Source organism: Heptranchias perlo, chromosome 4 (genome assembly GCF_035084215.1).
Source record: "Heptranchias perlo isolate sHepPer1 chromosome 4, sHepPer1.hap1, whole genome shotgun sequence".
Classification (NCBI taxonomy): domain Eukaryota; kingdom Metazoa; phylum Chordata; class Chondrichthyes; order Hexanchiformes; family Hexanchidae; genus Heptranchias; species Heptranchias perlo.
The window spans coordinates 108,953,271-108,964,609 of NC_090328.1; the positions used below are offsets into that span (position 1 = coordinate 108,953,271).

The 11,339-nt window shown below is 40.7% G+C and overlaps 1 protein-coding gene across 6 annotated transcripts in view; it reads right to left on the reverse strand.

The window, feature by feature from the left end:
* Window positions 1-5,567, reverse strand: part of adgrl3.1 (adhesion G protein-coupled receptor L3.1) — a 602,649-nt gene extending 597,082 nt beyond the window's left edge. For 4 of the 6 annotated variants that reach the window (XM_067983447.1, XM_067983448.1, XM_067983439.1 and 1 more), the window contains exon 1: window positions 5,199-5,567. The gene's annotated coding sequence lies outside the window, so the exon portion shown is untranslated. Of the gene's footprint in view, window positions 1-4,275; window positions 4,291-4,912; window positions 4,930-5,198 lie in introns of those variants that run through there. The other 2 variants (XM_067983444.1, XM_067983446.1) reach the window with 2 other exon arrangements.
* Between the last annotated feature and the right edge of the window lie 5,772 nt (window positions 5,568-11,339).

Below are 11,339 nucleotides of genomic sequence, written 5' to 3' on the forward strand. Positions count from 1 at the left end.
GATAGGTGGATGAAGGAAAAGGGAACGATGAGGTACAGGAACAGGGAGGGTAAACGCGATTAGGGTTATTCACTTGAGTGGAGGGTAAACGCTCACATGGACTGGTTAGGCCAAATGGCCTGTTTCCATGTTGTAACTTCTATGTATTTCTATGTATGTGCCAAAATGAAGTGACAAGGCACTGTGTTGCAATTATTGTATATTAACTAGCATTGAACTATTGCCAAAAGGAGATTTATGTCAAGGGAGTAGACTTTTGTCCACTTCACTTTCCTCAATTGCCTCTATGCAAATAACAAAGCAATTTAACCACAGCCATATCTGAAGTTCATCCCTTAACAAAAGGCCTTGAATTGTGGATTTGTCTGCACACATGTTCCTGAAATGTTGTTTTTCCCTGGAGTGTGCCGAGGAGACAGAGTCGCAATGAAAAGACAAATGGCTTTGTTGCTAAACTAATAATGGTTCACAACGTTCCACCAACACCTTACTGACTCTTCAGGACCAGGTTAGCATGATAGAGAAGCAGAGAGAATTACAGTGTAGCAACACCCATCCCATTAAAGAGGTTTTAATGATTCAGCCTTTATTGGCAATCTTATTCAAAAGATTAGCAATAAGCATTGTGCTTTCCTTTAAAACTGCACAAAGATATCACAGCAAACATACTGTCCAAAAACACAAGAAATCCATATATCACAAGTACAGCACACACACAAGTTATTATGTCTTTTGGGGATGATCTCAACCAAATTTGGTTGAGGTCATCTTGCAACAGACCTAATAATTAGTGCCTTCTTCTGTGAACAGAACAGGGTTTTGGGGGATAAAATAATTTTAATAAGCTGATTTCCTTCCCCCCCTCCCCTCTTAGACAGCATGCAGTTGTTTGCAGTATCTAGTCAAAGGAATCTGCACTTGGCTGCATATGACTGCAATGCTATAGCATTCAACAGCTGATTCTTAGGTTATGAAATATGAACATGGAACTGAAAATATTAATCTCTGCAGCCACTGTCCAATGCTGAATCATTATAACTAAAGACTTGTATTAATTGTCCTGTCAGAAGTGAGATGTCAAAGTCCTGCTCAATGATAGCTGGTAGGTATTTTGAGTAGCATCAAACTAGTTTTAGAATATTTCAAGAAGGGATCATTAGTGCCGGGGGGCGGGGCAAAATCAACCCTGTTCACCACGTTCAAACCAGAAGGGAGGGCAAGGTTTCAAAATTGCTCACCATTTGGAAAGACACACACTTTGGAACTCGCTCATTAGCTTTTCACTTGCCAACAACTTGAAACCAAGTAAATTAAAATAAAAGACACCTTGGGCTTAGATTATGAACTGAGCAGCTCTGCCACAAACCAGATGATCAGAAAGCAGAGAAAGAAGAAAGAAGAAAGAAGAAAGGAAGGAAGGATTAAAGCTAGAAGGATAAACACATTGATATTAAATGAAAGCTGATGAATTGCTTTCTTATTTAGCTCCCTTGAGTTGGAAAGTAACTCATCCCCGGGTGACTGGCAAGTGAAACTTTTCATTCATGATTTACACCTTCTCCCCAAAATCCAAAGACATACATACAACCATCTCTAGCTACCAATGGCTTACTACTGAAGTTTTTTCATTTTTAAAATGAACAGGCTCAAGACTATGAAGAAAACAGCAAGTCCCATGGAGCCACGGTCCAGTTTTAAATTATGCACTACAGTTCCATTTTGGTCCAGTTCCCTCAGTTTCACAATATCCTTACCCAATAATTAATTAATAGGCTACTCTTCTGAAAATGTGCTGCTGGATCACATTTAGGTCAGGGAGACCACAATATATTAGGATGTATAAAACCAAGACAATTACATCCCATATCCCACCCACTCCATCAAATTTGTTCAGAAATTGAGAAGGGGGGGGTCGGGAGAGAAAGAGAAGGAGAACAACATTATAGGTTACTGACATCTCATTACACCATGACTATCAATATGCAGCTGAATGCAAATATACAACTATTGATTTGAGTTGGGATTTCAAAAGCAACAGTGATTGGAAATGGTTCAATCGAATTTCAGGCTTGGATCTAAACTGAACTGTGCCAAAATACTTATTAAAAAAATGACCATACCATTCATGTGACATGGCTACTATCAAACAGCAAATGTGTGATGTAAAACCAGATTACCAAGGACACTAGGATTTCCTTTAAACATCATAACTAAGTTTAAGAAATCAAACTAAAGGTGAAAATCCCACACAGATTTAAGCCTCTATTTTCAAAAAGCAATTCTATGCTTACAGTTATGCACTCAGCCACTGCTCCTCCTGATTTTGGTACAATATTGAGGGAAAAATCCCAAACCAGCTGTTCAAGGCTGTCTGCAGAACAAGAAAACAAGGGCCCTATGTTTAAGCACATAGCTGTAGCAACCTCTTTCTTTTTCTCATGTAAAAAGCTGCACAGCTCTGTGTTCCGGTCCTTATGAATAAATGTCCACAGTGTGTTCTGAGCAAATTTCATTTTCGACATCCGCTATCTCCAACATAGGAGCAGATTCCGAAATGATGGGCCGTGCTTTTAATTTCAGCCATGAAAATGAAACAGCGGGTTTGCCAAATAAAAAAGCTGGAAGTTTACAGAATGCTTGATAAGATTATTAGAAGCCTTCTTCAGTAATTGTTTTCCCTTTGGAGTTTCAACATAATTGTGTTTAGCCGAACATCGAGGAACACAGCAATATTGTTGTATATTTAAAATAAAGGCTAGAATTTGCGTGGGTGTGTATCAAAGTTTAAAATGCATTAGCAATCATACTAACTGCAAGGATCATTAGAAGTGCAAAAGGCAAGACAAAAAATTGGTTTCTAATACAAGAACTTTCTGGACAGAAGGTAGTCTGTCTATACTAATTCTGCAAATTTCTACCACCTAACTGAGCAGACATGTAATCAGCACAAGTTGACAAACTCTATGCTTACAGTTATCAATGTAAAATGGTAGTATATTAAAAGAAATGTCTATTTTTGTGCAATAAGCGATGCCCAGTTCTTAGCCATTTTCAATTGTAATGACAGCAATTTGTCGGTCCCACTATATAACCACAGGCTAATTTTCTGAATTGTACACCAGGCCTTGTTTGAGGTATGTCTGACACATATGGATTTCAAAAGCCTCAATGCAGGCATTCCACCTTCTTAAATCAGTACCTCGTCTGAGAGGGATAAATGGAATTAGTGCTGTCATGACCAAATAGATAGAGTTCTGTCCATAAAGGAGAAATTCGCTTTAACATAAGTGCACGATTTGTTAGAAATGGCGCAACACAGTGACAGCTGATTCCTCGCACCCATTTGATCACCCCATAGAACAAAATAAGCTATCTCTTTCCACAGTTCAAGTTAAATGAGTGGAATTTGCCCCTGGTTACAATCGATAGAATGACAGCTACTGCAGCAGTAATGGTGGATAGTTTCCTTTACAAAGAGGGAACACCATCTAGCCCCCACTCAAAACCTGCTGGCAGTGAGAGCTATTCAGAGTGAGTCACCAGGATCCTTTTTTTTCCCTGGACCCTTGCAATAGCTTTACAAAACAGGGTGCCATTGAAAAACTGCTAACAGGGTCAGCTGCTGATGGAATGCTTTTTAGTATTCAAGTTACCCAACCAAGCAGAACATCAAAAAAAAACCTCCAGCTCTTCGCTATTCTCACAGGCTTAAGTTAATGCAGAGTTACCAAGACAATACTGTTTCTCTATTGAATAACACATACACTGAAACTGCTGAGCAAGTAAACACCTTACACAGACAGCCTCCACCAGATCTACTTATTAAAAATAAAACACACAACATTGTTAGCCCATGACAGTGCTATTAAAAAAATGTAATAAATACAAGTGTCTCAATTTGACTACACAAGTCTCCCACAGATTTTAACATGTTCACACGTTTCATGCTTCATTCATGACTAAACTACCATCTAAACGGGTTTAAATGACCATATACTTCATATTCATTATACCGTGCAATGTACAGCTGATTCAATAGCTGGGAAATCTCGAATGCACACACACACACACACAGTGTAATCCAGTACTCAATCCGAATATACATTGATTGAGTTTTTCACCAACATGGATAAAAGGTGATCTCGATCGCAGTACTGGACATCGGCAGCACTCCACTGTGACATTCTTCCACAGGAATCAGCTGAACACAATCACGATAGTGATCGTTTACGTGGATAAAACGAGACTAAGAAAAACACACGGGCTCACACGTACTGTGTGGTCGACTCCAGCAGAAACCATCCTTTCCCTGAGAGTCCTACAATCCAATTGAATAAATTTCAACTATCCCAGGGCTGTGAACTGAACCCTTCATCATTATTAGTGAGCGTCACCGCTTTAATACAGACAGCATTCCGGGACTGCAGGTTTCCGCCAGGCATCTCATCTAAAAAATTATGTAAAATAAAACACACTGTAAATAAGGATAAATATATTCCCTTATGGAACCTATGCTTTTGCATTAGTATTCCCATCAGGAAGGATCGTGGTTTTTTTGCACCTTATAGATGAAAATCACACACACACACACACACAAACATATATGAGGGGAATCAATCGTGAAAGAAATACGGTCGCTTTCCATTAGAACATAGTGTAAATAGGAAAACAAATTCAACATGCATTAATCAAAGAATGCACAAGATCAAAAAGAAACAACCGAGAATAGAAAAAAAACGGTTATTACAGCATAAAAATCGGAGCAAACGAATCTCTGCGAAAGGGGATGAATAAGTGAACGTAGGAACCGTTTGCGTATAGGAAGCATGGAGATGAAATGCATGCTCCCTAATATGTGAATGTTAGCGTGTGTGCACACAAGTGTGCAAATTCCCAATTTCTTTATCCTTACCACACAGACAGACTGAGTGCTCCTTCTAGGAAGAGGACCCTGCTGGATAAGGACCTTGGTTCACAGGCAATCAAAACGCGGCAGCAGCGGAAAAGAGAGAGAGAGAGAGAGAGCCCGTCCATTCATTCATTCATGCACCTATCGAGCAGGCACCACTGGTAACCTCAAATCAAACCGAAACGCTGCCAGTGTCCATTTCTATCCATCTTTCTCTCTCTCTCTCTCTCTCTTCCCCCCTCCCGGTTATAAACAGACTGTATTAAGTTAGAAAAAGGCAGCGGCTTACTGTGTGCAGGTAGCTCTGGCCGTGTGCAAGTCCCTTTCAGTAGTGGAAGGTGCAGCAGGGTGTCCTCGGGAGCTGCCATTGGGATGGAAAGCACTGGCGGCTCGCTGGTTTACTCCGGGCTCTTCATGTCCTCCTCCTCCTCCTCCTCCCCCACTCCATGACTGGGGAGGGGGGGTCCAGCTCCACCTATTTTCCCCCCCTCACTCGCGGGCACTTTTCCCTCGGAAGGTTGGGCGGATGGACAAGACTTTGCAGCCGGCAGCACTCTCAATCCTTTCACTGTCTGTCTCTCTCTCTCTCTCTCTCACACGTTTCCCTGAGCAATCCCTATGCCGCAGTTCAGTCTCACAACCTCTTTTGTATCCAGTTATTTCCCCCCCCCCCCTCTCGTTTTTGCCCCCCTTATCTCTCCTCCTCTTCCAGAAGCTCGGCGTTCCTCTCAACACAATTCCATACTCCTCTCTACGCAGCTACACAAAAAAAGGGAAAATGCCCTTGTTAAACAAAGCTGTCCCTGTTCTTTTTTTCTTTCTCTCTCCTCATTATCCTCTCACAAATGATCTGCCCTTTTTTCCTCTTTCCTCCTCCACCCCTTATATATATATATATATATATATTTACAAGCACACGAAGAGCAAGCAAAATGTTTGCTTACAAACAGAGCTCCGCCAAATGATAAACCAATTTAAACCTTGCTCTGGTGCTGCTTTAAAAAAAGAGGGGAAGAGAACAAATCCTGGCACTGGATCGGGCCAGCAGATTGCATTTCGGAACGAATCCTAATAATTTAGCTTTGATACAATTTATCGTTCTGCAAATATTTCCAGGTAGCCCTTCTGACTCACTGCATCTCTATCCCACCTCTCTTCCCCTTATAAAACACGCAAATGGTAAATAAAATGTGGGAAACAATGTTTTAAACTAAAGCAGACAACTCCATTTTAGTTACCATAGAGATCATGTCACTTTGGGTAAATATGAACACATTTTTATTCTTAAATTTGCGTGCTATTGGCGCTGGAATTAGCAATTTGTGTATTAATCACGAAAAGGTGGAAAACATACATTGCAGGTTGACAGATCAGTCCCTGTTGCTATGGAGACATGACTATCTAATACTGAAGTCCATTTATTTTTTTTTGGGGGGGGTGGTTATCAAAAAAAGACAATGTGGCAAAAGTTCCCATAACTTTATTAGAGAATTAAACCCGCCTCAAAACAAGCAGAAATGCCTGATTTCATTACTATTTGCAACAAAAGTTCAGTTTGTTACTGTTAATATGTTCGGCCTCCTAATGCTCTTGAGGTACAGAAAAATGTTTTCTTTGGTTAAAAAAACAACCCCCCCACACATACATTGTAGCTGCATGCTCCATTCCAGCGGCCTGAGCTATCCGATGCCGGGTGGTTGAGTTGTCCCCATTCAGTGGCTCAGTCAGCCTTTTTATGAAATGCAATCCTGTACAGAGACTCAACAACAATAGAGAGGAGAAAGGAATATGAAATGAATAGGAAATTCGGAAACTTTTTTTTTTGCCTAAAAGAGACCTCTCATTGTGTGTTAGTTTATCCACCCGAGTGAGCAGGGCTGTGTCTGGGCGACTTCCCTAGTCTGTAGGTGGGCTGGATGAGGGACATGTAGCAAATCTTCAAACTGTAATCTGTACTCGTCCTGGATATCGATACCGCTCGCCTCAGCTCTAGCCTTGATCTAATTAAACTCTCATCAGATTGTTAAACTAATGATCAATAGGGATTCCATGGAGAAGGAGGAGGAATTGCATTGTAGTTGTGTCAGTGCCGCACTGAAGCCTGCAGCCACTAAGAATCTTTTGTAGCACAGTTACTTAAAAGTAACCATAAATCCGGTCGAATATACAAGTCGTGCCTTTTGTCAGTTTCCTGTCTCTTCAGATCCCGGTGTAAAAATATTCCTAAACATTTTCACCTGTAGGGTCTCCGGTCCATCTATGGGGCTCAATGTGCCCTCTACTGGAAAACAATCTTCTCAGCACCAGAAACCACGTTGCACTTTTAAAGGGACCACGCACTTCATTGCTTTCACTTCAGCGGATTTCAATCTTGCGTTTTATGTCGAATTTTCACAAATCTATCAAAAATATTACCCAATAAAAAAAGAGCAACAATACGTTCCTGCATAAAACATCACAAGAAGCTGCATTTTTGGATGGAAAATATCAACCTGTGTCAATAAATGTGACACATTTTCAAGGGACGTAAATATTACATGAATTGAAGTGTTAAAAATAAATACGATACAATTACCATATATTTTTGAAGGATTTTGTTTTTGATAAGAAGTGAATGAAATCGGAGATGGACTTTCGAAGTTTAACTGTTCAGTTGCATTTCCAGCCCTTCAAGTTACAAATTTGACTTACACCATCTATGTAACAAAAGTTTTTTTTAGCTAGTGCACAGATCTCATACTTAGTTGCAGGTGCAAAACAACCTTTAAGAAGAGAAAGAAGCCAGTCATTTCCTGTTATTTTTTGACCCAGGCGAGGAACTAAAATAGGTAGTTACTATCAGCTGCCAATCTACAGATAAATAAATACCCTCAAAGTGAACTCAGAATAAAACCTCACAGGAATTAGCCACTGATTGCTATAAACAAGCACATCCTGAGACCAATCAGATCTTGTGGCCTTAAAGAGACCGTCCAGATTCGCACATAGCTCCACATTTGCATGCAGAATGTGTTACGTGGTATAAGTATCTATCGTTGTAAAATAGCGTGATCTCTGACTTGCCATAAGCAATGTAGATATGCTCGTGTTACTTTAATTTATATAGCACGCCATGATTTTTTAAAAACACAGAAATAAGAACATAAGAACATAAGAAATTGGAGCAGGAGTAGGCCAATCGGCCCCTCGAGCCTGCTCCGCCATTCAATAAGATCATGGCTGATCTGATCCCAACCACAAATCTAAAGAACACAAGAAGTCGGAGCAGGACCCGGCCACATAGCCCCTGGGCCCTCTCCGCCACCCACAGGGCATTGACCGATCCGAACTCAGCTTCATGTCCAATTTCCTGCCCGCTCCCCATAACCCCTAATTCCCTTTACTTCTAGGAAACTGTCTATTTCTGTTTTAAATTTATCTAATGATGTAGCTTCCACAGCTTCCTGGGGCAGCAAATTCCACAGACCTACCACCCTCTGAGTGAAGAAGTTTCTCCTCATCTCAGTTTTGAAAGAGCAGCCCCTTATTCTAAGATTATGCCCCCTAGTTCTAGTTTCACCCATCTTTGGGAACATCCTTACTGCATCCACCCGATCAAGACCCTTCACAATCTTATATGTTTCAATAAGATCGCCTCTCATTCTTCTGAACTCCAATGAGTAGAGTCCCAATCTACTCAACCTCTCCTCATATGTCCGCCCCCTCATCCCCGGGATTAACCGAGTGAACCTTCTTTGTACTGCCTCGAGAGCAAGTATGTCTTTTCTTAAGTATGGAGACCAAAACTGTATGCAGTATTCCAGGTGCGGTCTCACCAATACCTTATATAACTGCAGCAATACCTCCTTGTTTTTATATTCTATCCCCCTAGCAATAAAAGCCAACATTCCGTTGGCTTTCTTGATCACCTGCTGCACCTGCATACCAACTTTTTGATTTTCTTGCACTGGGACCCCCAGATCCCTTTGTACTGCAGTACTTTCCAGTCTCTCGCCATTAAGAAAATAACTTGCTCTCTGATTTTTCCTGCCAAAGTGCATAACCTCACATTTTCCAATATTATATTGCATCTGCCAAATCTCCGCCCACTCACCCAGCCTGTCTATATCCCCTTGCAGGTTTTTTATGTCCTCCTCACTCTCTACTTTCCCTCCCATCTTTGTATCATCTGCAAATTTTGATATGTTGCACTCGGTCCCCTCCTCCAAATCGTTAATATAGATTGTAAAGAGTTGGGGACCCAGCACCGACCCCTGTGGAACACCACTGGTTACTGGTTGCCAGTCCGAAAATGAACCATTTATCCCAACTCTCTGCTTCCTGTTTGATAACCAATCCTCCACCCATGCCAGAATATTACCCCCAATCCCGTGATTTTTTATCTTAAGTAATAATCTTTTATGTGGCACCTTGTCGAATGCCTTCTGGAAGTCTAAATACACTACGTCCACTGGTTCCCCTTTATCCACCCTATACGTTATATCCTCGAAGAACTCAAGCAAATTTGTCAGACATGACTTCCCCTTCATAAAGCCATGCTGACTTTGTCCTATTAAATTATGCTTATCTAAATGTTCCGTTACTGTCTCCTTAATAATAGACTCCAAAATTTTACCCACCACAGATGTTAAGCTAACTGGCCTATAATTTCCAGCCTTCTGCCTACTACCCTTTTTAAATAACAGTGTTACATTAGCAGTTTTCCAATCTGCCGGGACCTCTCCTGAGTCCAGGGAATTTTGGAAAACTATCAGACTCTTGTTGCCAACGTATGCCTCATTTACTCCAAATTTAACTCGTTGAATTTAACTCACGTTTCTGGAGTCTGTGTAATGGTTGATTCTGTTCCGACTCCTCAGTTTGCAAAGTGCATTCAGCAATTTTCATTAATTCATGTTGTAGCTTCATTACTATAGCGGTCATTACATACAGAAAGAAGTCTCAACATGGCTCAGTGGAACATAGGAAGAGCAGTAGGCCATTCAGCCTCTCGAGCCTGTTCTGCCATTCAATTAAATCACTACTAATCTGTATCTTAACTCCATCTACCCACCTTGGTTCCATAACCCTTGCCGAACAAAAATCTATCTATCTATTTATCGTTTCTCTCCATCTACCCTATCAAATCCTTTAATCATCTTAAACACCTCAATTAGTTCACCAAGTATCTTCAAAACTCAAGGGAATGCAAGTCTATTCTATGCAGCCTGTTCTCATAAATTTAACCCTTTTAGCCTGGTATCATTCTGCTAAATCTATGCTGCACCCCCTCCAAGGCCAATATAACCTTCCTGAGGTGCGGGGCCCAGAACTAAATGCAGTACTCTAAATGGGGTGTAACCAGGACTTTATATAACTGTAACATAACTTTCACCCCCCTGTATTCCAGCCCCCTTGAGGTAAAGGCAAACATTCTATTAGCCTTTTAAATTATTATTTGTACCTGGACCCCTAAATCTCTCTGCTCCTCCACAGATCCTAACTTCTCACCATTTAGAAAATACTCTGATCTATCATCCTTGGGTCCAAAATGGATGACCTTACACTTCCCCACATTGAACTCCATCTGCCACAGTTTTGCCCACTCACTTAATCTATCAATGTCTCTTTGCAACTTGCTACTCCTATCTACACTATTTACTGTGCAACCTAACTTGGTGTCCTCAGCAAACTTGGATATATGGCTCACTATTTCTTTATATCATCTATAAATATGGTGAAAAGCTAAGGCCCCAGTAAAGATCCCTGGGGGACACCACTAGTCACATCCTGCCAATTGGAGTACATATCCATTATCCCTACTCTCTGTCTCCTACCTCCTAACTAATTCCCAACCCATGTCAGTAGGTTGCCTCCAATTCCATGCACTTTTATTTTTGTTAACAGTCTCTTATGTGGAACCTTATCGAATGCCTTCTGGAGGTCCACAGAAATAACATCCACAGACATTCTCTTATCTACCATATTAGTTACATCCTCAAAAAATTCAACTAGGTTTGTTAAATATGACTTACCCTTTACAAATCTATGCTGGCTCTCTCTGATCAGTTCAGATTTGTCCATGAGCCTAGTCTCTCTATCCCTCATAACAGATTCTAGTAACTACCCCACAACAGGTATTAGACTAATAGGCCTATAATTTCCTAGTTTATCTCTCCTTCCCTTCTTAAATAATGGAATGACAATGGCAATTTTCCAATCCAAGAGGACAATTCCTGAATCGAGAGGGTTTTGGAAGATCACGACTAGAGCATCTACAATTTCCTCACCAACTTCTTTTAATACCCTGGGGTGGAAACCATCAGGTCCTGGAGATTTGTCTATCTTTAGTCTCATTATTTTCTCCATTACTATTTTTTTTACCTATATTAAATCTGGTAAGTTCCTCCCCTTGATTTATTTTTCAGCTTTTCACGTATCTCTAGCACTT